The sequence below is a fragment of the Aythya marila genome (assembly GCF_965140915.1).
Source record: "Aythya marila genome assembly, chromosome: 2".
Lineage (NCBI taxonomy): Eukaryota > Metazoa > Chordata > Aves > Anseriformes > Anatidae > Aythya > Aythya marila.
In genome coordinates, this window is record NC_139043.1 from 153242630 (window position 1) to 153266965 (window position 24336).

Here is a 24336-nt window from a genome sequence, read left to right on the forward strand (position 1 = left end):
CAACACATACAAGTGTGCTTTTTGCCCGTGACATCACGACAGTAGTAGCTGTTCCTTTTAAAAGGTCGAACAAAAGGAAGAGGTGTAAGAAAACCTGAAATCACAGGGCTGAAAAACTCAAGAGGTGGGTGCCCTGTTTTAAGAGCCCCTCCCCTTTGTTTTCTGTGTTTCCCATATTACCAATCTCTCATGTTAAAAAAAAAAAAAAAAAGTTATGTCTGGAATTCCTTCTGAACCATAATTCAGATTCAGCTTAATATATAAAGACAACAAATTCTGGTCTTAATTGAAAGAAAGTACAAGTGGAGATGCCTTTTTTCTTTCTTTCTTTCTTTTTTTTTTAATCATTTTTCCCCAAACTAAAGTGTTTCACGTTTTTCCAGTTTAAGTGACAAAAGTGAGACTTGTTAGTTTTTAAGCTATTCCATTTATCCCTTGGAGCAATTAAAGTTTTTTTCCGAGGAGTTCCACCTACTAATTGTATAGTAAGTACATACAAGCAGCATCCCCAACCAGAAGAGGGAAGGAATGAATTAGAAAGTAATTAGTCGCCATCAACTTAAAAATTTAAGAAAGGCTAGCATGCACACCACTCATGGAATAACAAATTATGCAAAAAAAAAAAAAAAAAAAGTTACTGAAGATTAAAGATATCTACGACTACAAATTTAGACAGTCATGAGACAATAAGTGACCCTCTGTTTCCCAAAGATGAAAATACAGAGATCCAGGAGAGCTTTTTTTATATACCAGAGGCAATACACCAGTTGAACTGCAAGGTAAGTCTGAAGTCCCCCTAGGGACCTAGTCCATATGTAAAACGCTAGCCACATCTCCTTTGCTACCAAGTATATTCTAGCCCAAGCAAGGAGAATACTAATTTTGTCTAAAACAGGTGATATAATTTTTAAAGAAGGTTCTCCATATCAAGAAATTATACACAAGTGCTCCTGAAGTGGCAAGAGATGAGTTTTGTTACGTGTCAAAGCCTGAGCTACAGGAAATAAAGATAAATCTTGTAATGCAAGCTCACAAAGCAGCAACTACAGAGAACGCTGGAGAAAGCAATCATGGAAAAAATTAAAAATGGATCCAGCAAATTCTTCTAGCTACGCTCAGATGAACGAATATTCTAAACATCCACATGTCAGCAGCATAAAAGCAGAAGTCAGGAAAACTCCAAGTACACCGAGTAATAAAATTGAAGTTTGCAAATATAACCATTGACTTTGGGAAAGGCAAATCAGAAGGAATAAATAATAATAATAATTTTAAAAAAAGAGTCTTCCAGTACAATGAATACTGTGCTTACCCAAATTCTCTGCTCCTGCTTATAGCTCAACTACTTAAGATTAGGTCAAGTCCCCCTACAGTGACGATTTTGCCTAAGACAAGCTTTTATCTACTACAGAAAATAACATAAAACCATTACCATTTTGTTTCAGAGCCAGGATGTCAGTCTGGCCAGCCAATTTCCAGCTAAGCAATTGTGGTAGGTGAGAAGACACCTTACAAATTCCTCCCAAGCACAATAAATTCCTGTGCATGCCTATACCTCGGTACTCAGGCTGAATGGAAAGAGCACATAGGGGCTATCAGGAAGTCAGAAAAAGGCCAGTTTTAAAAGACTCAGGTAAAGAAACACACCAAGAAACTCTATTTAATGCGACCGTTCAAAACTCAAGATTTTCGGCAATAATTACAGGAGAGTAACAAAACCAGAAGAACAAAAAATACTCAATTTGGAGCATTTTATCCACCATACAGCCTTGTAAGAGCAAAATCATGAGCTCTTCTACCTACCTTAAGTAGACTTTCCAGCTCTCAGCAGTAGGTGCTCAACATAAGATGAAACATGAAATCTGAAACGAACAATTAGAGTTGATTAGGTTATTTCCTTAACATCAAAGCAGACCAATATCCCATAGAAGCAGAACACAGCTAAGTGATGTTCTTGTATGAGGACAAGATAATTTAATTCTCCACTGAAATGGAGAACAGTAGGTACCCCGCATCACAAGTTATTCACCTGCAAGCCCTTAGGAAGACCCCAGAAATACAGTGGGAGAAGCCAGGAGACTTACATTTGAACTGAAAATAGACACCTTACAAAGCAAGCTGCCATCCATGTCATAGGTTTCATACATTCAGAACTTAATTAATTGGATGGCGTTGATATTTTGAGGAGTGGAAGGGGTTAAAGGATTCTGAAGTGAACTTTTAATCTAGCTGACATACATTGAACGGTAAAAACAAAGCAGCAAGTACTAAAAATTTTGATCAGTGATATAAAAACAACGACAGCAGCATCCAAATCTAGAATTAAAGAGTGCTTTCCTGAAAGAAAAAAGCACATGGGGGAGGACCTAGTGAAAAGCATTTATTGCCCCAGGGTATGTGCATCACGGGACAGCCAAGCCATTTTTTAGCTGAAGTAATGAATACACGCAGATACAGCTCAAAATACACATACAAGACTGTCCAGAAAGAATTGTTTTTTTGTTTTTGTTTTTTATTTTTCTTTTTAAAGGAAATGCTTAAACTGAAAGAACTCCTTGAAGCTGAGTAATCTGCAGAGTTTTTTTTTTTTTTTTTTCTGTTTTGCTGGTTTTTTTTTTTTTTTTTTTTTTTTTGCTCTTTTGCCTTTTGAACGAACGCGTGCTGCAGGGACAACGGCGGTACTGAGCAGAGAGAAATCAATTTTTAAGGACTGTTTCTGAACCTCTATTCACCTTAGCTACTTACGCTATTTCACACACAAAGGCCACCGAAAGATTTCCACAAGACAAACTAACACTCAACAAAAAAAATACTAAAAAGAGACTGCAAAGGAGCTTGCATTTTTTTTAAATAAGAAAACAGCACACACATCCCCCTTCAAGTAGTAATCTATGACATAATAAATTGAAAAAAATGAGAAAATCAAACTACTTGCAGTTTCTACACGAACAGCCACAAGAATTTCAGTGTCTGGACGCGTGCACGGTAAGGGAGAGCAAGATGTGCTGCCTCTTCCTCACCCCATTTACACGTGCTGGCTGAGAGCACTTTGCAGAACTCAGGTCTGAATTTCAACCTTCCCCTACAAAACCGGTGTGCCTACGTTAAAAATTAAGCAAGAAGCTGCCATGAGGGAATAGGGAACATTGCCAGGCCGGTGTAAACCCAGCAGTGTGCTGACTGCGTGCAGTGATGCAAAGTGTGCCTGGTGCAACTCACATTTTTGCTCCTTCTGATGCAGCATTTCCCCAGGAAAGGCGTCTCACCTGGTACGAGGATGGCAGAGGGGAGATGTTCCTTCCCTTCCACAGATTCTCACCCCCTACCCATCAAACAGCAGAAGCAAAACCCCTACTCACCTACTCCTAGCACCTGTTTTTCCCCCAGCAAGAGCAGAACAGCAACCAAACACCCCAAACACCGACTTCAAAGTCAGCACAGAATCCGTCGAGGCAGCCAGCTGCTCCCATCACCTCCTCCAGACTGAGTGGCAAACGACAGCTTTCCCCAGCCTCGTGTCTGCCCGGAGTATTTTTAGGGAATTAGTCATGATTTGAGACAAGTTGTGGGAACACCAACGACGAACACAATGGGAGTGACATCACGACGAGTTTTTTACATCCTCTACGAAAAGGGAAATTCCTCACGAGACTGTTTCGCAGACTGAGAAGCCCGTGCAAGTATTGATTTGCTTTAAAAAAGACTCTCTCCGATATGGCAAAAGCTACTTTTAACTTCCAAGGCTGATAGTAATGACCTTTCTCCGCTCTGGGAAATTACGTCAACGGTATCCGTAAAGCATTTGTTAAAAGAATCGTGTGTAATGCTTGGGAGGTGCTCACAAACATCCTCAAAAATGCACCGAACGCAAATACCAGAAAAATATCGTTTTAATTGCTTAGGCATCAATAAATGTAGACACTTAGGAGCATACCAGACTCTTCGCACAGGTTATCCCATTGATTTTCTGCTGTCACTGCTGCTTACTGGTCTGCTTCATACACTGCTTTGCTTTAGGAAGCAAGAGGTGATGAGATCTCTGCTGTGCTCAACTCAGATTCCACCAGTTTTAAGTCTTTTAAAAAGTGTCCCTCAGTCTCATTCTGGCTGGGATAAACACCGAAAACTCCTCAAGTGGTCAATATGAGACTTAAAAGTGGTTTGGGTTGATCAAAATGCAGCGCTTGGATTTCAACTTTAAAAGAGAACCCATGAATTTTTACCAAAACGGTTTCCTTAAAACAACATAAAAGCACGGCAAATATATCTGCTGTGAAAATATTAGGACAGAACTTTCCATGGATTCAGGAATTTCTCTGCCTTTCTCTCCAAGGGAAGACTCTCAATAAACTGACGATATTTAAGCATTAACACACTTGTTTGGGGTGGAAAACCATTTCCTTTTACATTTCTTCCAACTGGCTGAAAGTCTTCCATTTGCTCCACTTTTGCTTCCCTACTTTTTTTTTTTTTTTTTTTTTTAAATGTTTTATCTACTACTGTCTTACCTCTTTTAAAACACTCACAATTCAACTTGCTTTTTCTATTAAAATTTCATCTTATTTGGGGATCTAAACCTCCAAATGCCCTGCCTGAAACTTTAGGTTTTGTCTGCCAGTCTCTCTCCAGCTCAACCTCTTGACCAAACACACTACTAAAAACAAACTAATTGGTAACATCCAAGAAAAAATAAATCTTAAAAACATCTTCTAGGTGTAGAATTCAACCCTTATGCTTCCTTGAACCTTCCAACAACCCATTACCCCAAGCCTGACAAAACTAATGATGGACCACTACCGACCAGCATCCCTGATTTATCTCTCCTTCTACCTCTGATCTGCAACAGCTGAGCAAATTTTGGCACAATGCCACATTTTTTTTATCCTTATACATAAAGCATTTATAGCCTTACAACAACCAGAACTGGTTTCTGATGATGCTGTTTGGCACTACTCTAAGTTACAGGACAGCTCCACAAACAACCATGCCAGATGGAAAAGATTTCAAGAGCTACGCCAGCGCAAGGAAAGAGCAGCAACGCTGATTTCTGGACACAAGCAACACTTGCTTTATTAAAGATCAGTCTTTTTTATTAGAGATGAGTCTTAGTTATCATAGTTTTGTGATATTATTCTTGCTAGTTATATGGCATGTACGGGTTTTTGGATGCTCTCCTGGACCTTGTGTTAACAGCTGTACACGCACAGCTCCTCCACGCCTGGAGCAGTAAGGGCAATGGACCTGCCTGGAGCAGCAAAAGAATTTGTGTTTCAGGGTAATTAGTGTACAAGGTACAAGCACTAACTCGATCTTCATGCTGTTTGTGGCTCGGGCAGCAGAAGAATCCAGTCCTTCACGAGGATTTGGAGTGGACTCGTTGGACCCAAAACATGTCAGCACAGGACGTGGTGCTGTGGCCACTCAGCCCCACCACCAGCAGCTCAGCACAGACACGCACCAGCTCGTCAGAGCCATTATTTGGGGGACAAAGGGCAAATTTGTGTAAGAACTCACATCCCAGTGTATTAAAGCTGCCACAAACCAAAGGAGCCCATACCTGCTGTTGGCTCTTATCCCTAAGAGCCATCACACATCAGCCATGCAGATTAACAGCTTCAAGAGGAAGGGATCAAAGCCCACAGACTTTACGTGCATTTATTTTCCTAACGTGCTGCAGCCCTCACCCTCTGCTCTCTGACCTTTTCCTTGCTGGAGTACAACCAATGCTCCTGTTCCCCCTTCCAGCTACAGCGCAACTCCTTTTGCAACAGACTTTGAAAGGCTTGAGAGGAAGGATCTCAATGCAATCCCCATTTATCTTCAAAAAAAAAAGAAGATAAATACGTTACAGAACTCCAAAGTTTGTTTCCTAGGAAGGGAAGCTCCTGCGCTCAATGCTCTGCTCAGATTATGAAGCAGTTGAAAGGTTTTGTTTGCCTTTAAGGGAAGAAAAAGCTGATTCAGTTGTAAAACGAAGCCAGTGATATACACTCCTGTCCTACAAATTGCCTCTCCTCTTTCACTGAAAGCAGAGCAAGGCACAAACCCAGCTGCTGGAAGCCCCGAACAGCACGAGACGAGCAGCACAAAGGAACTCACCCCCTTCTAAAGCTGAATCAGTGGAGGCTTTGTAGCCTGTGCCACAGCTAAACTTTCGTTTAAATCCTCGTCGGAGAGTTCATCTTCTGTGCTGCACACCATCGCCTTCGAACAGCGCCTGATCTCCTTAATAAATCAAGAGCATTTTCTTTATTTCGTGGAGGTAATGAACTTCAGGAAAGAAGGTAATGACAGGCAGAAAACTAAAGCTCATTTCTTATCTAATTAAAAGTACAGGCACAAACCCTGGGCAGGGGATGGAAGAGAGGCACGTTGGGTGTTATGACCCTCTCCTTTCAACTCCACTCTTTGACTAAGTTTTATAGGAGCAATGACTCCATTGTTTCCTTCCATATCCTAAGAAATACAAGTAATAAACTCCATCTAATATTCACAAAGCCACCAAGAAACAAGTCAGAACATTCCCACAGCAGAAACAAGTGCCATATACCCCCACACCATTTCTCTTAACATCAATCCTTAATCTGTGCCTTAAAAATAGAAATAAAAAGAATACGATTCACTTGTAGAAATCTATTTTTTCTGAATATTGACAAATTAATATACCCAAAACTCCTTATGTACATGTGCATTGTGGAAGATACTGCAGCACTGCTTCTCCTCCTCCTTGGAGGTGATATTCCCCCACCTCAAAATCACACAGCTTACAAATGCAACGATAAACAAGCCCACGTAAATCAGAGATTAATATTAGATTGCCCTAATAATGAAGATTCAGCATGACTGGGTGCTTTTATAAGTCGATTAAGCAGAACTTAATACGAATGATTAGGAAGAGGCTTCCCCTTGGCTCCACGTCACCTTTTTATTGTTGAAATCCCTGCCAGATCACCGGGCCATGCATCACACAAGGGAACACGTTGAGCTCTGCTCCTTAGTTTGAAGGCTCCCTGAAAGCTCAGGTGTAGCACTAGAAGAGTAATTCATGCAGATTCCACCTCTAAATTTCAACTTCAGGTTCAAAAATCTATTAGATCAACGAGCTTACTCTTTATTTTCACGAGGAACACTTCGAAGGTGCCATCACTGCTAGTTTCCAGCAAAGGCTGTAGCAAATACAGACAGCACGCAGACCATGCTGCAGTTTCTCTCTACACACTCTTGCACTAAGGATCACTTCATTCTGTTTCCCAATCTCAGCAGTTCCTTGACAAAATGCCGGGAAATATTTTGACTTGCTTTAAAACAGATTCACGTAAGTTACAATTAAGAGGAAGCCTACTGGTGCAACTTCAAAATGCAAGCCATCGCATTAAGGAGTGAAAGATGAAGTGTTCAGGGTTTCCAGACTACTCTTCTGAAATAAAGACTCAGTTTATTAGCATGCAATAAAATTTACTCGTTAAATAAAGCACGATACCAAAAAGAATGAGAGAAATTGTCCAAGAGCACTCTACTGATTGCTCCTGCGGTTTAGCAGCCTGGTGCTTGCACTTTCCTGGAATTTGTAGAGGTACAACCAAAGCAAGCTGATTGTTGCGGGGTCAGTAACCAGTTTGCAGTTCTGTTTGTCCAGCCATATCCAGGTGATATGCGCATTTACAGAAAAGCATGACCATTTCATTTATGGAAGGGATCTTTTCTCCTTCTTCTGAGCTCTGAGAACAGCACTGCACAAAGAAAACAAGATGCTTTGCTGCAACAATTCTACCCCAAAGCTGCAAAGTAGCAGGAGAAGACTTGCTAAAGAGCTCAGAAAAAGCTACAAGTTGCTGGGGTTACTGTCAACTACATCGACCACCAGTGTAAACATGGAAATAACAAACCCCGTGGTTGTTACCTATTACTGTCACCAAAATCAGGGACTTGAGCGTGTCTCGTCAATCTGCTGCTCCTGAGGTAGGGATAAACGGCATCTCCTTTCTCACAGGTGCCTAGTTTGTTCTTAGATACCATCAGTGACAAGAGCCTGCTCCCTAATCTATTCCAATACTAATGCACGGGAATAGCTTTAGAATACAAGGAGAGAAAGCATCAACACCTTACTCTGTTCCATTTTTATACATCTTACACTTCAGCTATCTGGTCAGCTACTGAAGGCATCCAAAAGGGAGGAAAACCCTTTCTTGCTGCAAACAAACACAGCATTTTCCCTCCATCCCACCAATATTGGATTTGGTTGGTTGATTATTCCAAGTGTTCAGCCCTTGAGACATCACAGGAGAACACGTCTGTCTTTGCCACACTACAAAAAAAGGTGATAACCTGAGAACTAACACACATCCAGGCTCACTCGGCTTTTGCAGAACTCGAAAAGCATGCTTGAAGTGGACACTTGAACAACAAAATTCAGAATGCACTCAGAGTAGGAGAGAGGCAACAAAACAAGTAGAGAAAACAGCCAGCTTCCCGATTTTTATAAACTAAAATGAAAATGAAAAGATGGTTCATAAACCAACTGGGATCTAGAAACCTCTAGGATATGGTGCTTAAGCCTGATGTAGAAAATGAGAACTGATGAAAATCAGAGTTACTTCTCCATTAACAACATTCCTGTAATGGTGCTGTTAACAGAAGGGTGAGAACAGAAACTATGACTTGTAATATTTGAAAAAAAAAAAAAAAAAAAAAAAAAAAAAAAAAAAAAAAAAAAACAACTTTACTGAGAGCAACAGAAACTTACAAGTCAGCACGCAAAGGTTTCCTGGCTGAAAGCTAGCAATAGAAAAATCCAGTTTAAAAAGTTAATACAGAGCTTTGAGATTAAAGCCCTCCAACTTGTGTTTGTGGGTTTTTTTTCTCCCCATATACATAATATCAACCTGCTTTTGTTCCTATTTGTTAAATAAAACACGAAGTGGTTCTAAGTCAGGCATTGTGAAAGGATAACAAGTACACTGACAAATGTGAATTTATTGAGATGGCCATGTCAGGGCTCTTGCCAAGCAGTAAGAGCACCTTAACTGACCAGCTTTCACCCAAATTCATGGTGAGGGGTACTTCAACCCCTCTTACAGAAAGCACTCCAGAATCACCATGAGTTTATATGCCAGCAGACGAAGTCGAAGCATAGCAGCACCCTTATTTTAAGCAGGACGAAACAACAGCACAGAAATTCAATCAGTTCAGCCAACATCAGAAGAAAAAAAAATAAGCCAGAGAAGAGGTAGAGGAAAAAAAATCTCACCTCCTGACTTTTAGTGCTGTGGTTTTATCAGTGCTTGCTATCTCCTTCCACCAGTGGTTAGCAAAAGCAGCGCTATCAGGAGCCTTAGCAAGCACTGGCAAGAACACAAGAACACCTCGCTCACGTTCTGGAACTGGCCAGGGGAGGGCACGAGGAAAGGGAGATAAGGGCTAAAGCAAAACAAAACATGTACTGAGTTTAAATCTCTACACGGAGTATGTTCAAGCAGCTCTGGAGGTACCTGTTGCAGACATTTCTTTTGTATGCCACTGCCTAGATCATCAGATCGACTGTGAGGAAATATCCCTGCCTTCAGCAGCTGCTGCTACAATGGAGCTTCAGTGAAGAACAGCAAACAGGATGAAGGAGACTGCTAAAACCTGAAATAAAAGCGGGCATAAAAGGACCACGAGAGCGTTCAGCCCCGAGCAAAAGGCATTTCTGCCTGAAGAAAAGCGTCTTAGAAACGGGAGAAATAAAAAGTTGGGAGACAGCTTGGTGAGCTGAACAGGAATGAAAAGGAACTGTGCTCCTTTAAAACACTAACTTCATTTTTCCCCTTTATGTACTTAACCTTTACTGGAGAAAAAGCAGGCTCCAGTGCTCTAAACCAGCCCACAAAGGGACAAAGAAGGAAACCACGAACACACACCTATGTAAAAACATGAGAACGGGACTAGACTACATGCTTTCACTCCGCATTTCACAGAATTTAAGAAGTTGTCTGAGGTCAGTAAGAGGAAATTCTCTTTTAAAGATCATCAGGCATGGGGATTTATGAGAAGTCTGGTACTGTACCTTCTGTACTTCACTAATTTTGTCTGGAAGCTGTTTATTGAGGCATCTCCAGCAAATAAAATGTGAAGTGTAGATGAACCTTGCTGGCTGCTGTACGTCCCGTGGCTTACAGCCGTGAACTCTCTGCAGCATTAAGAAAGAGGCAGGAAGGAAGCTTGGTCCCTGGTTAAGGAGATGCATTCAAATCCACAGAATAAATCACTGGGCTCATTTGGAGCTTTTGCTAGATTAGACTTCTGCTACTCCCCTGCAATCAAATTATTCGCTATCCGAGCAGCGAGACGACAGGAAAGAGCAGGAGCTCCTCCTTCCTACACTCAAAAAGGAGAAAAAAACAAAAACAAAACAAACAAAAATCCCATCTGCTGGTTCAAATCCTTCCCAGGAACTTTAACGGGACAGAAAGAAAAGTGATCTCTGCCTTCCAAAGGCATTTAATAGCCTGATGTGGTCTGCCGCTGCTCCCCTCCCCCAAAACAGATTAAAACAAAAGCAGGAATTGCACGTTTTCATGCGAGGGTAAACAATAAAAATAAAAATAACAGGATGGCAGCAGGAAGCAGGAGCAGCTACCAGGCAGCTGAGCCCTCCGACCTCTTCCTCACCATTCTCAGCAGCTCCGGCTCTGTCACACCAACCTCTACGATCCGGGATGGAAATGAGACAGGCAGCACTTCAGGGATGCTCCCCTACACATTAATGCCTCTAAATGTACTGCTCGATCAACTTACCAAGCATGAGAGCAGGGCAAAGAACGTGTGAGCTCCCAGTGCTGTCTCCTGGACAACCGATGCACACCTTTAGCTCATGCTCTTCTGATTAAAAGGAAGGAAATTAGCCCAGGGTTGTAAAATGAGTTGAATTACAGTTCCAACGGGGGAAAAGGGTCGAGATTAATGGAAAGGATAAAGCTCTAATCTGACCTGTATGGCACTGTATGAAGTTGGAGTCCTGCAGCAAAACAAAACAGTCCTGAGCTTGCCGGTCCCACCTCCCAGCCAAAAGAAAAAAGCAGCAAAGCTTCGGTGCAGGAGGAATCTGCACAATTATTTGGATGCATCCTTCATGCCCTTCCTGTGCTGAGCACAATAAAAGACACCCAGGTAACTCAATGCACAGTGTTAGAGGGGAAAAAAAAAGTCTTGAAGTCATAGGGTACAAAGGAAATCTGATACAGGAGAGGGTTTTTTTAATCAGTTCAGCTGTGGGCTGCTGCGGATCTGAGGAAGCCTTCGATATACCCACGATTGACGTTGATACAAGAGAATGATGAGAGCCTCTCTAACAAAGCCCTCAGCTTTTATTTACCTCTTCCATTTTGATTTTTTACTCGACAAACACTGCTAACAAACCTTACAAACCAGATTTCAGAGACTGTTCTCCCATTTCTTCCTCGTGCATCTCTGAATTTCGAGGACTGTCAGCCGGCGGGGTGAGTTTCAGTGGTTCTCATCCCACCTCCGACTATGCTCAGACATTATTTCTTCCATATACGTGGTTTCCAGCATCATCTCCCTCCATCCACCAACACATCCCTCTGAAAAAGCTTTCAACACCTCCCCTTGCAGGTTTTAGTAGCTCACACACCTCGCAGCACAACCCTCTGGGGTAATCAAACCGCCCCTTGGGGCTGCTCTAATACAAGTGGAGGAAACCAAACCAAGCCATCTGATTTGTATTTATTTTTTTTAAATACAAAACCACTTTCTATTTGCAAAGACCTACTCAAAAGCCACGCTGGAAGCAAGACGTAGAGCATCAGGAACCCTAAATGCTGAGCAACCTGCAAACCACCTTAGGAAGCCTCCATGGTGGAAATACCACAAACTTACAAAGGAAAAGGAGAGGAAAAAGGAAAGTTTAAGCCTGCAGTACAAACCTGAGGTCTTTAAGATGCTCAGCTCCTAAATAAACACTTGCTTCAGCAGTTCATCTGATTAGCCATCAGCCACTGCCTGAAGAGGGAAAACGTGACAGGAACAGACAGCTTTCAGAAAGCTGTTTGCTCAGATCCACAGCAGTTCTCCCCCTCCTACGTTAAAAGGCTACTTAAAGCCAGCTATCCATTATCACGCTCTCAGCTGAGTTTCTCCTTCTTCCACCTTCCCATCTTTCTAACAGACACGATAAACCAGTGTTTGAGTGCTGTGGTGCAACACACCGGCCATCAGAGGTTCCTGAATGTCAGCCCTACACACACCGAGAGACTCACCTGAAAGAGCCAGCGACTTACAAGCTCCAATCCTACACTAACATGCATTTAGTTCTGCTTTTTTCAGACAATTTTAAAGCAAAACGTCAATCCTGCAGAAGTCACCATTCAGGGAGACAAGAATCCCTGAAGTTCGAGTGCTAAATAAATACATTTAAAACTTTAGAGCGTTCTTACATCATTTCTACTGTCACTCCATCCAAGAGATGGAAACGATACAGCAAGAATTTGTTGCAGTTATTAAATCCCGGCCTCTAATTAAAACCTTTTCAAGAAATTCAGTCAATATGTCTGTGTTTGCAAGTTACCCAGCAGTGGTGCTCAAAATATTAGAGCTACACTAGCATGAGATGAGGGGGAAAATGGATTTAGGCTGGGAACCTCACGTGATGGAGGCAGGTATCAGTCACACACTTGCACGTTCATTGAAAGCTGTCTGAAAGGAAAAATCCTAAGCTTACTGGTAAGAAGCAAATAAAACCCCCAGATTTCACTACTAGCATTCCAGTTGGAGCACAAAAGAAAAAGACAATGAATTCACAGTACCCTTGTTAAACACCTTTTAGTGATTTACTGACATTTATCCAGAACACAGTAACTTGGAGGCGCTGTGTACAACCACCTATATCATGTTTCAAGCTGCAGATGTTCTAATTAAGACAAGAAATGATGCAAAATGAAAACCAGACAACATTTGAATGTATACATTACCAGTATTCTGCAAAACATTACTTTTTTTTTTTTTTAAACACCACTGCAGGTACTGCCAAAAACCCAGAGGTGAATGCATACACGGGGATTTAGGAACATAAAGCACATGGGGTTGCTGCAAAACCACACTTGGAGAGCACAGAAAGCTCTTTGTCATAGTGAAAGAGACTTTTCCACAAATCCCGAGGCAGAGGAAGGATGGGAACAAGCTGTTATCATCATGAGTGTTGGAGCATCCTACAGGCAGTGCTGCTATGCACTGCAGTGACTGCGAGGGGGAGAAAATGCATCTTGTTATGCAAACAGCACGAAATAACTTCTTGTTTCCCAGAGATGCTCAGTTTCTGGATTTTCCCTCTTCATAAAAAAAAAAAAAAATACATTTATGGATCCAAAACAGAAAATAATCTGCTAAGCCATCAAACCCACCTGGCTCACTACTTCATTTCCAAGAACTCCTCCTCTTTTCGTGCCTATCACCCCCCCACACATCTGAGAGCTGAGTGGAATTCACAAAACCAAGGTTTCCCCCTTTCAAGCGTTAGTCATCGTGTGGTAAACCATTATATTTAAAAAGCCCTTTCAACAACAAGCAACTACTTTGAAGTCGGGTTGCATCACTACACTCGATATCTAGAATCTAAACCAGTTTTTTGAAGCTATTTCAGCCAATTCCACACTCGAAAGCGCTATTCTAATGTTGATTTCTGGATGAAGTACTCCAGTACCAACACTACCTTTGCCATGTCACCTCCACACGTGTAACACTTTTACTAATACCCAAAGCTGAAGAGTTTAGAGCTTCTGACAAATAAGCACGATGCCATCTTCCTTTTATGCGTACGCTTCAACCTTCCCCAAAGATAAAAGGTCGACCAACACAAGCATCAATCTGAGCTCAACACCAATATATAAGAAACAGGTTTTAAATGTACAAGGCAGATTAGTTTCTGGACCATATTCCTCTTTTTCAATAGCCAGAAGAGTTTACGGTCCTGTGAGATAAAATGTTTTCCAGCAGCTAGCCAAGTGCATCCTCCCTCTTTTTTTTTTTTTTGTTTTGTTTATAATACCCCAGATTTTACCTCCACTGAATTTATTCCATGAGCTCCAGCCCCAAATGTACACGTACAAATTCTTTACAAACTCTCTGCTACAAACCCTGCTTTAAGAAATCCAAAGGCTCTACTTTTCATCCCATAAATCCCACTGTGGGGACAAGGGCGTCCCCAAACAGAGATGTGCAAGGGTAACAGCCCGATTTTGGAGGTAACAAAAAAGGAGATGGGTGGAGAAAGGAAGCGGTGGAAATTTGGACAGGGCCAACACCAATAAGATAACACACTGTTCTCGATGGCTACGTAACCGGATTTGCTGGCCCCCGTCCAGCTGTGCTCTTGACCTTACCCCAGGTTTCATAAAATCAGAGATGCTGAAGGCAGATTAGCTGCAAGGAATGCGGGACTTTTCCACTTAGCACAATAAAAAAGAAAAAAAAAAAAGTTTGAAACAGCCAAAGACTAAAATAATCTGTATTTTTAAGGGGCATCGCAACACCGCTTTCAAGCTAGCCCATTAAATCCCACTTTTCCCATTTACTTCAGCAGGGATCCCCAAGCGTTTCTCCCTTCAAGGGAACTTTTTGTTCGGTGCCAGTGTTACAGCACCGCTATTATTCTCATCAAACAGCCAAAAACGGAGCTGGAGGCTGACGCTGCAGCAGCCTGACCGCGGTGCCGGGGCCTGCGGGACACGCTCGGCTTCCAGGGCACTTGGACGAGACCGAGGGCAAGTCGGCGGACACAGGAGCAACACGGCGAACTGCAGTCTTTCAGCCAGAAAGAGAAGAAAGGGGGGAAAAAAAATCAAATAGGCAACCCCCCTGCTCCAAAACAGCATCATCTGAGTAAAGGAAGTTTGGGAGAATGGATGAGAAAGGGCTTTGTGCGGCGTGCGTCCCAAAAGGGGACCCGGGAACGGAGCAGAGACACTCGGTTACAGCTGCAGAAGTCAATGGCTGGTGTAGTGCAGAATCGGGTTTACAAAAAGGGAAAATAAAAGGAAGAAATCCAGTTTCTCTGAGAGCCACAAAGGCTCCGCCGCAACCCATGTGGCGGACCCCCAAGGCAAGGCTGAGGGGCGCTCCCCGCTCCCTGCCCCAAATCCTACCCCGTGTGCAGGACCAGGGGGCTGCCACCGCTTCTCCCTGGATCTAACCCTGCTCTCCAGAGGGTGCAGGCACGGAACAAAAACCACCAAACCCAAAAGACAAAAAAAAAGCGGAGAAGAAAGAAACCTCCACGCTCCCCCCCCATTCTCCGACCAGGGCTCCCCCAGCACGGCTTGTGGGGACGAAGGGGGGGATCCGGGCGGCCAAGGGGCCACCACCCCCTCCTCTTCCTCGTCCTCCTCCCTTCCTTTTTTTCCCTTTTCTTTTCCCTTCCCTTCCCCTTTGTTTACTTTAGGGACCGGCCCCGCTCCGCCCGGCCCCGCGTCCCGCAGCATCCGCCGGGACCGGCCCTGGGCGACGGAGGGAGGGAAGGGGGCGAGGAAAAGGGGCAGGGGGCGAGGAGAAGAAGCAGGGGACGAGGAGGAGGAGGAGGGAAGGAGGAGGAAGGAAGGGCGATGCAGCAGCTCCCCTCTCCCCCTTGCCCCTTTTTCCCTTCCACGCCGCCCAGCGGGGCAGGGAAGCGGCTTCGCCCGCAGCCCCCCGCTATGGGCTCCCGGAGCTATGTGGGGGGGGTCTGGGGATGTGGGGGTCCCCCTAGGGGTCTGGGGGGACCCTAAAGGGTGTGTGGGTGCCCCATAGATGGGTATGGGTGCCCCAAGGGTGGATATGGGCGCCCCAAGGGGGGGGGTCTCCAGTTCCCCCCCTCCCCCCCCGGTGCCGCTGCCGCCCCCTGCGCGGAAAGAAGGGGAGGGAAAAGGGGGGGTTATCTCCTCCTTCCTCCCCCTCCCTCCTCTTCCTCACCCCCCCCAAGGGCCCGTTATGTAAGTTCAGGCCGCCTGGCCCCTTATGCTTGCGGTCCCCCCCCCCCCCACCCCAACCTCCCTCCCCAAGCCTCCAGCACTCACCGCGCTGCGGGCAGCCGCCTCCGGCCAGCTGGCCCGGAGGAGGGGCGGCGAGCGAGTAGGCGGGGAGGAAGAAGAAGAGGAGGAGGAGGAGGAAGAAGAAGAAAAAGCCGTGAAATCGCCCTGCCGGCCCCGCTGTCGGTGGCTCTGCGCGGCGGGGCGGGCGGCAGCCTCCTCCCTCCTGCCCCCCCCACCCGCTGCCTGCCTCTCCCCCTGCCCCGGCCACCCCAAGGCCTCTCCCCCGCCCTCCCGGCGCGCTGCACCATGGGATGCGCCGCTGCCCTCTCCCTCCCCGCACTAACATGGCCGCGGGGAAGGAGGGGAGGGGAAAGGGAAAGGAGAAAAAGGGAGAAAAAAGGGTCCAGTTGCCTCCCCTCTCGCCCCCCCCGTAAGGGGAGAGCCCCGCCTCGCCCGCGCAAGCGCCTCTATGGAGGCAGCTCCCTCCTGGGGGGGTTTGGGGGGTCAGTGGTTGCTGCTAGCCCCCCAGGTGCACACAGGGTTGGGGGGAAAAATAAAGGGGTGAGGGTGGGAGAAGGGAGGTTTAAATCTGTGTCCTCCCTCCTGAGTGGTAGGGGTAGCTCTGCGTGCTCAGCTGGTGTTCTCAGTGCGTCTGTGTTTGTTTTACTGAAAGATCACAGAATCACAGAATTTCTAGGTTGGAAGAGACCTCAAGATCATCGAGTCCAACCTCTGACCTAACACTAACAGTCCCTACTAAACCATATCCCTAAGCTCTACATCTAAACGTCTTTTAAAGACTTACAGGGATGGTGACTCCACCACTTCCCTGGGCAGCCTGATGCTGGAGCGTGTACAAAGGAAAGGCATGAAGCTGGTGAAGGGGCTAGAAAACATGAAATGAGGGAACCAGGGTTTAGTCTGGAGAAAAGGAGGCTGAAGGGAGACCTCACAGAATATCCCAAACAGGAAAGGACCCATAAGGATCATCGAGTCCAGCTCATGGCTCCACACAGGTCTACCCAAAAATTCAGATCATATGATGAAGAGCACAGTCCAAACGCTTCTTAAATTCTTGACAGGCTTGGTGTTGTGACTACGTCCCTGGGGAGCCTGTTAAGTGTGCGACAACCCTTTTGGTGAAGAACCTTTTCCTAATATCCAGCCTGAACCTCCCCTGTTGCAGCTTGACACCATTCCCAAGGGTCCTATCGCTTGCCCCTAAAGAGAAGAGATCGGTGCCTGCCCCTCTGCTCCTCCTCATGAGGAAGCTGTACACTGCCATGAGGTTTCCTTTCAGCCTCCTCTTTTCCAGGCTGAACAGGCCAAGGGACCTCAGCCACTCCTCATACATCTTCCCCTCTAGGCCCTTCACCATCTTTGTAGCCCTAACCTCATTGCTCTCTACAACTACCTGAGAGGGGGTTGTAGCCAGCTGGGTGTCAGTCTCTTTTCTCAGGTGACAAGTGAAAGGGCACAAGGAAACTGCCTCAGATTGTGCCAGAGGAGGTTTAGATTAGATATCGGGAAGAATTTCTTCATGCAAAGGGTGGTTAGGCACTGGGACAGGCTGCACAGGGAAGTGGTGGAGTCCCCACCCCTGGAGGTATTTAAGGGATGCGTGGATGTGGTGCTTAGGGACATGGTTTAGTGGTAGACTTGTAGTGTTGGCTGATGGTTGGGCTTGGTGATATTACCTCTCATTATCCTCTCATCATTTCACTGGGCACAACTGAAAGGAGACCAGCTCCAGCCTCTTGACACTCTCCCCTCAGATATTTATACACATTGAGGAGGTCTTCCCTCAGTCTTCTCTTTTCCAGGCTAACCAGGCCCAGTTCTCTCAGCCTGTCCTTGTACAACAGGTGCTCCAGTCCTCTAATCATTTTAATTGCCCTGATGACGCATCAAGACAGAATATTATTTTTCAAGGAGATACTTAAGCATGGCAACAGTGTTTGCATGCTTGTCAGTCATTGCATATATTCAACAACTGAAGTTTGAAGCAGCCACTTTAAAAATCCTTATTATATCTCTCACCTTTAGTGGCAGTTGAGCCTGAGAAGCCCAGGCAGACCCAGCTTGAGCAGGTCCCAAGCTCTCACCTCTGTGGAAGTTGCCCCTGTGGCTGGAAATCGAAGGTAGGATGCTTCAGTGGGAACGTGTATCTACAGCTGAGCTAGTTGGCTGGGTTTTCTTTGTCATCGATGGAGCACTGGTCGATGCAGTCAATGGAATTTAGGCTGACTCATCAGATCAAACGTCGGTAGTTTACTTTAGGGCAAGACAAGTCATGCTCTAAACCTCACTGACCGGGTTGATTAGCTTTCCAGGTACTATAAGGAAACAAGGGAGCCATGCTAAACAAATAGATGCCTAGATTGTAAATAGCTACTTCAAATCAGGTGAATCCCAACTAAAATGTCCCAAGCCCCTATGGGAGCCAATCTATCAGGTAAGCTCTGAACACGATACAAATGCACTGAGCACTGTATAAAAATAAGTCCTAGAAACTTTTAAACACAGGTGCAGCATTACCATCAACCTTTTATAGAAGAACTGGGCCATTAGATAGGCTGCCAAAAAAATGGGAGACGCAGTGACTTCCTTAGCTTATGGGGTTTGTACACGAATCTGCCAGTCTCTTGGGAGTCCTTGGCCCAGCAGGCTGTAGGCTAGACAGGATAGCTGATACTCTCTACCCTTTCAGCCAAAGCTGGACCACTATGCAGAAATGAAAGAAGGAAGGAAGGAAGGAAGAATGATTTCAGTTATTTTATAATTATTGGTCTGGGGATCACTATTGATGCTCTTGCCAAAAAAAAGGTAGAAATGCACTAATTAAAATTACTGATGACAGAAAGTTGGGAGACATCAATAAAGAGGATGTTCACAGTAACACACAGGAAAAATTGAATGCTCTTGGGGACTGGGATAGTAAAAATGGAAGGAAGTGCATGAGTAAAAACAGAAGCATATTTTGTGTAATAGGCAGGGAAGGGAGTGGAGGTACATTACTGGAAAGGGAAAATGTATCTTCATAAATTTTTATGATATTTTTACTAGTGGTAACAGGGAATTGCACTAAATGACCCATCCAAGCATTTGATCCCAATTATTGTTTCCTTTTGTCTCAGCCTTCATCCAAAGACATCATAGTGCACTAGCCTCCCAACAAACTTGTGAAGAGGATATTGTTATCGCTATTTTTTACAGTGGTAAGTTGAGACAGTATTTGAGTTGCCACATGCACGCAGTGTTCACTGGCTGAACAGGCCTGAAAGCAAATAGCTCCTCTCCAGAGCTGTATCTTTAGCATGTAAGGCAGTAACAATATGCACTTCCTATGACACATAGTACATCCTACTGTTTTGATACACAGGTTTAATAAACATTCTTGTTTCAGGTAGCTTTTCACATATCTTTGCTCTAATAAATGGTGACTATTCCCGAGTATTTATACCTTCATTGTCCGCAGATTCTCTGGGAAGCATCAGAGTACCAATTCTCCCCATTTTATGGATGCAGTACTCCAAGTGAGCTCTCACAAGAGCAGAGTAGAGGGGAACATCTCTCATTACTGATCTCCACATGAACATTGAGCCATTGACCACAACTCTTTGAGTGTGAGCACCCAGCCAATTCCTTACCTGAGTGGTCCGTCCATCAGATCCCTGTCTCTTCAATTTAGAGACAAGGATATCGTGTGGGATGGTGTCAAATGCTCTGCACAAGCCCATCAGTTGCTCTTCTCTTATCAACCCTGCTGTAGAAAGCCACCGTAATTGTCAGGCATGAATTGATGGCTTCTACCAATTCCTGAAAAGTGGTTGTTTTATATCCTAGTGAAATTACTTTTTGTTGGCTTCTCATTGCTTTGTCCATCAGCAAAATATTAAAACAGAAGCATTCAGCAACATGCCTATTTTGATAAAACACTTGATGGGAAATCTCTCTCACCTTACTGAATGCAATTTTTATTCAGTTATAGAGGAAGTTCCATAAAAGTTGTTGACTGAAGCTCTCAGCTGGGAGAGGGGAGCTATATTCAAGTTTAAATCCAATGACAAGTTAAACAGTTAACCCAGAACAAAAGCGTCAGCAGAAATTCATCACACATTAGGATGATAGTCATGGTTTCTGTATGGACAATAAGGCATTCATTTTCAGATCTTTGCTGTTTGTAGTTGCCTTTTTACCCCCTCTAATTCCATATTCTCATCCAAACTAATAATTGCATTTCAGAAAGACAGGCACTTCAGAAGTTCACCCATCCTACCTACTGAGAAAACAACGAATCCCTCTCTGATTGGATCTATTTTTCTTAACTGACTGCTGGAGAGCTTAGGTAATGAGCCTAAATCTGTACACAGATAACCTTTTATGAGATATGACTTGCACCTTGGGCTTCTAAGATTCTTGTTTTCTTCTATTCCTTGAAAATATATACAGAAACGTAAAATAACTTGCTTGCCAGCTCTGTCTCCACAGAGGTTGTTGGTAGGTGGAAACGAGACTTTCCTCTGTAAGTCATTATTGAACAATTAATATTGAGGTAAGGCATTCAGTTGAATACTAATGTTATTATTTGTCTAGTCCACGCCATTATCTCATTCAATTTACAGCAGTTATTAAACCTGTGCTGCACGGTATAAACAAAAAGATAGGAAACTTCATTATAGTGTAGCGTGTATTGTCTTTTATTGAACGACGGAGCTGGGGTAATAGCTTTAAAAAGACCCAGTCCTTTCCGGTGTTTTGGAGCACAGCTGCAGTCAGGCGTCTTCAGCTTTCCTGCAGGATGGTAAATATTCATCAAAACAACCAGAGTGATCAGGCTGGTGAGAGACAGGTAGCTCTGAACTGCAGGGCTAATTCAAGCTGTGACAATGAAATGCAGGAGGATTTAGAAAAAAGGAGAAAATGGCAAGACGTTAAATATTTCACAAAATACACAGTTACATCTTTCATCGTAAGAGGAGAAAATGCTTTTTAAAATCCTTTGAATCAGCCCTAGATGAAGAAGTCTTCAACTGCGTATACAGGGTGTCTACTCAGTACTCTGACATTGGTTAAATAAGGCACCAAAATGTTAGTAATGACAAAATGCACATCTTTGGCTTCTCCCCTAATTAAAAAAAATAAGCAAAACATTATATTAGAATCTCTGGACAGTGTCTAGACTATAAACTGAATGGAAAGGCACCAAAAGAAGTATCTCTGATTTATTAAAAATAATATTATTTTTTAAAAATATATTAAATATATAAATAATATAAAATAATATAAAATAATATAAAATAATTACTGATTTATTAAAAATAATAACAATAAAGAACCCCAAATAAATTCTTATGGAAAATTCCAAGGAAAATTGACGTAACTACACAGGAATATGAAGGGAAAATTCAGGTTGAAAATTGGTTGTGGAAAAAACTAATTAGTGGCTGGGGGACCCTCTTGATGAGTTGCTGTTATTAACTACAACCTCCAAAGCAAATGTTAATGTCTTAATTAGAAGCACAATAATAATCTCCTAGATTTCCCGATGGGAAACAAACAAACAAAGAAACAAAAAACATTTTTCTACCATTTTGATGCCTTTAACTGTGTTGCACGCTTTTCTCAGACAGACCTGGAAGAGAAGGGGGCCTGAGGAGTGCGTGCTTTTGGGATACTCGGGGTCGGAGCAACAGAGTTTGCTTTCCAGGAGTGCACTTGGTGGCTTTCCCAGTAAAGATACAGCCTTCCAGTTCCAACCAGCCCACAAGCCTGATGTTTGTAGTTGTCAAACTGGTCTTAAAACATCTCATTTTTTTATTTTATCCTCATGCAGTCCTGCTTCTTTGTTATTAATCAGATCGAGTCAGCCTTCTGCAGAAACTGTGACAGCGATGTCATCGCTCTGTTCTCTGTCAAATCCCTCCCCAAATCCCTGCAGCTGCTTTGGTAAGCTTACACTTCTCCTGTAGAGCCCCTTGATGTGTAAAATGTATGCCATGTTTTGATCAAAGGAGTTCTTGTACTTAATGCAAATTTCAGCACACTTCTGGCAGTCAGATGTGGATGTATAGATCTAATCCTCCCGATCGCCAGAGCGACACCGGGCCCGTGGGACAGCCGTCCAGCCAGCAAGGAAGTCAGGGGTGGCTGCCGAGGAATAGTTTGACTTCCTTATTTTAAGACTTACTTAAGCCTTATCTATTTCTGATAAGATTAGCTAATATTACTTCTGGACACCTATGGTGGTCCAGTCTAGATGACCACCTTTGAGAAAAGTTGTCCTTTTTTTTTTTTCTTTTATTTACTTCTCAGGATTTGAGCAAATGGGAAAACAAAAACACTCTCCTTTCTGCAATCCTCGCTGTTGTTTAAACAACAGTTTAGACATCTGAGAATAATTTTCTGTAGATTTATTTTCAAACAGAGGGAATTACATTAAGTCGGAAAACTTTTCTTTTGGATGTTGATGGTCTTTGCTGGCCAGCCTCATATTCAATGAATGATTTTGAATTGTTGTGAGTATTGATTCTTTTAATACCTCCCTTATTTTCCACTCTGTTTATTCAGTTGTAGCATCTCCAGCTTTGTCACCAACCTGATTTTTAATTTTAGGTAGATGGACTTCTGAGAGTCGTGGCAATGTGACCAGTCATTGTGAGGTCTGTCCCAGAATCGTGACAACTTTGATGCTGTTTTGGTTTGGATTTTAGGAATGGTGTACAGGCCTGGTGCTTGTTCCTTTCCTCTGAGTTTTAGGGTTCTTCCCATCCTCCCTAAAGCTGTGGCAATGGAAATTTTATTCTTTCTCTGCACTCCCACAGCAGACTGATGGCTAGGGGCTGCAGTTGCTCTGCTGGTCCAAAGGTGTCTTTGGCTTTGATAGCTGCATTGCAGTGGTGAAGGAGACACCTTCTAGCACTTAGTTCTGGGGTGGGGCAAGTCTCCTGATCCCATATTCAGAGACGATCCCCTTGCATTACATTTTCCTCTTGTTAAAAAACAATTACTTTAAGTTATAGTCAGGATATTGCTGACCTGCATGAATTTATTCTCCGATGGCTGCATCGGGAGTCCCTGCTGTCTGAATGAAGTCATTATTTGGGAACTGCTGAATAAATGACCTCATAAGTTTAAGTCAGCCTGAAGGAGCGTATCTAGGTAGAAGGCTTCTGTTGTTCCTCTAATTTTTTCATCCTGTACTGCTTTGAAAGCTGAAATAAAAATAGAATTAAAAAAAAAAAAAAAAAAAAAAGACTGATTTTCTTGATTTCAGGTCCATGCTCTTCAGTTGCCTAATTACAAAATGATAATTTACTATCGTTTAGGACACTGAAGAAGAAGGGTACCAGTCATGCACAAAGTCTTTGAATGGAGCCTCTGCAACAGATAAAATGTGGAGTTAATTATCATAGCAGATATGTTTACAAGATGGTGATGCATCAGAAAATACTTCCTTTGCAGGATTGTCCAGCTCACACATATTTTATTCTGTGTCCCTTCGGTGCTGACTGACATTCACTGGAGTGTAGGTACTTGCAGTATATCGATGAAGAGAGATTTTCTACAGTGTCTTTTTTGCCACCAGACACTCTTAGTTCTACCTACGGGTTTTCTCAGCACATGCTCAACATCTCTGCCTATTTTCAAGATGTTCTGTGAAGTGCCTTAATATCTGACTACCGCAATGCTACACCTGAGTTTCTGCACTTGGTAGGAAAAGCATTGCATCAAAATAAGGAAGAGAAAATACCTTTGGCTGGACTTAAACCAGTGTGCTTTGCTTTGGGGGACTAAATTAGTTGATTATGACACATACAGGAGTGAGTTCATGCTTTGTACGTCCCTTCCAACCCAACTCATCTCAGTAACTCCTGAAGAGTAGACCACGTTCTTTAACAGTTATGTTCTTCTACATCCTGAGGTTGTGTGCCATTTTGATTTGACATGGCAAGCACTGGAGAACACAAATATTTCTCTCAGGTTCCTTTATTCTGAAACCAATTGCTGTAGCAGAAAGACTGCACAAAGATTCATGCCCTTTGTGGCAATCTCACATTGTTGCAAGTCACTCGAAGCTATAGAAAAGCAAATTGATGGCAGCTGAGACACCTATAACACATCTTTAAATAGAAATTTGATCTTGAAAATGTTTCTCTACTCGAGAAAGAGTGGAATAGTTTTAATTTTTATTGAACCAGTTTAAAAGTGTGACTATCTAGCTTGGAAACAGAATATTGCTTCAAGTAAAGGCTGCTTCAGAAACAGCAAGAGACAAAAACCAACAGCAAATGTACTCAGTTATGTCTTTCTCTTTCTCCAAGAGCCAAACATGTCT

The 24336-nt window shown here is 43.4% G+C and overlaps 1 protein-coding gene across 4 annotated transcripts in view; it reads right to left on the reverse strand.

Annotated features, from left to right (window-relative positions):
* The window catches only part of PTK2 (protein tyrosine kinase 2), a gene marked incomplete at its 3' end in the record, with an annotated part of 191570 nt that extends 175366 nt beyond the window's left edge, over positions 1-16204 (reverse strand). For 2 of the 4 annotated variants that reach the window (XM_082755039.1, XM_082755036.1), the window contains exons 1-2: positions 16044-16204; positions 1804-1862 (exon numbers count right to left, since the gene is read on the reverse strand). Of the gene's footprint in view, positions 1-1803; positions 1863-3359; positions 3412-9488; positions 9610-16043 lie in introns of those variants that run through there. The other 2 variants (XM_082755038.1, XM_082755037.1) reach the window with 2 other exon arrangements.
* Positions 16205-24336: the final 8132 nt, after the last annotated feature.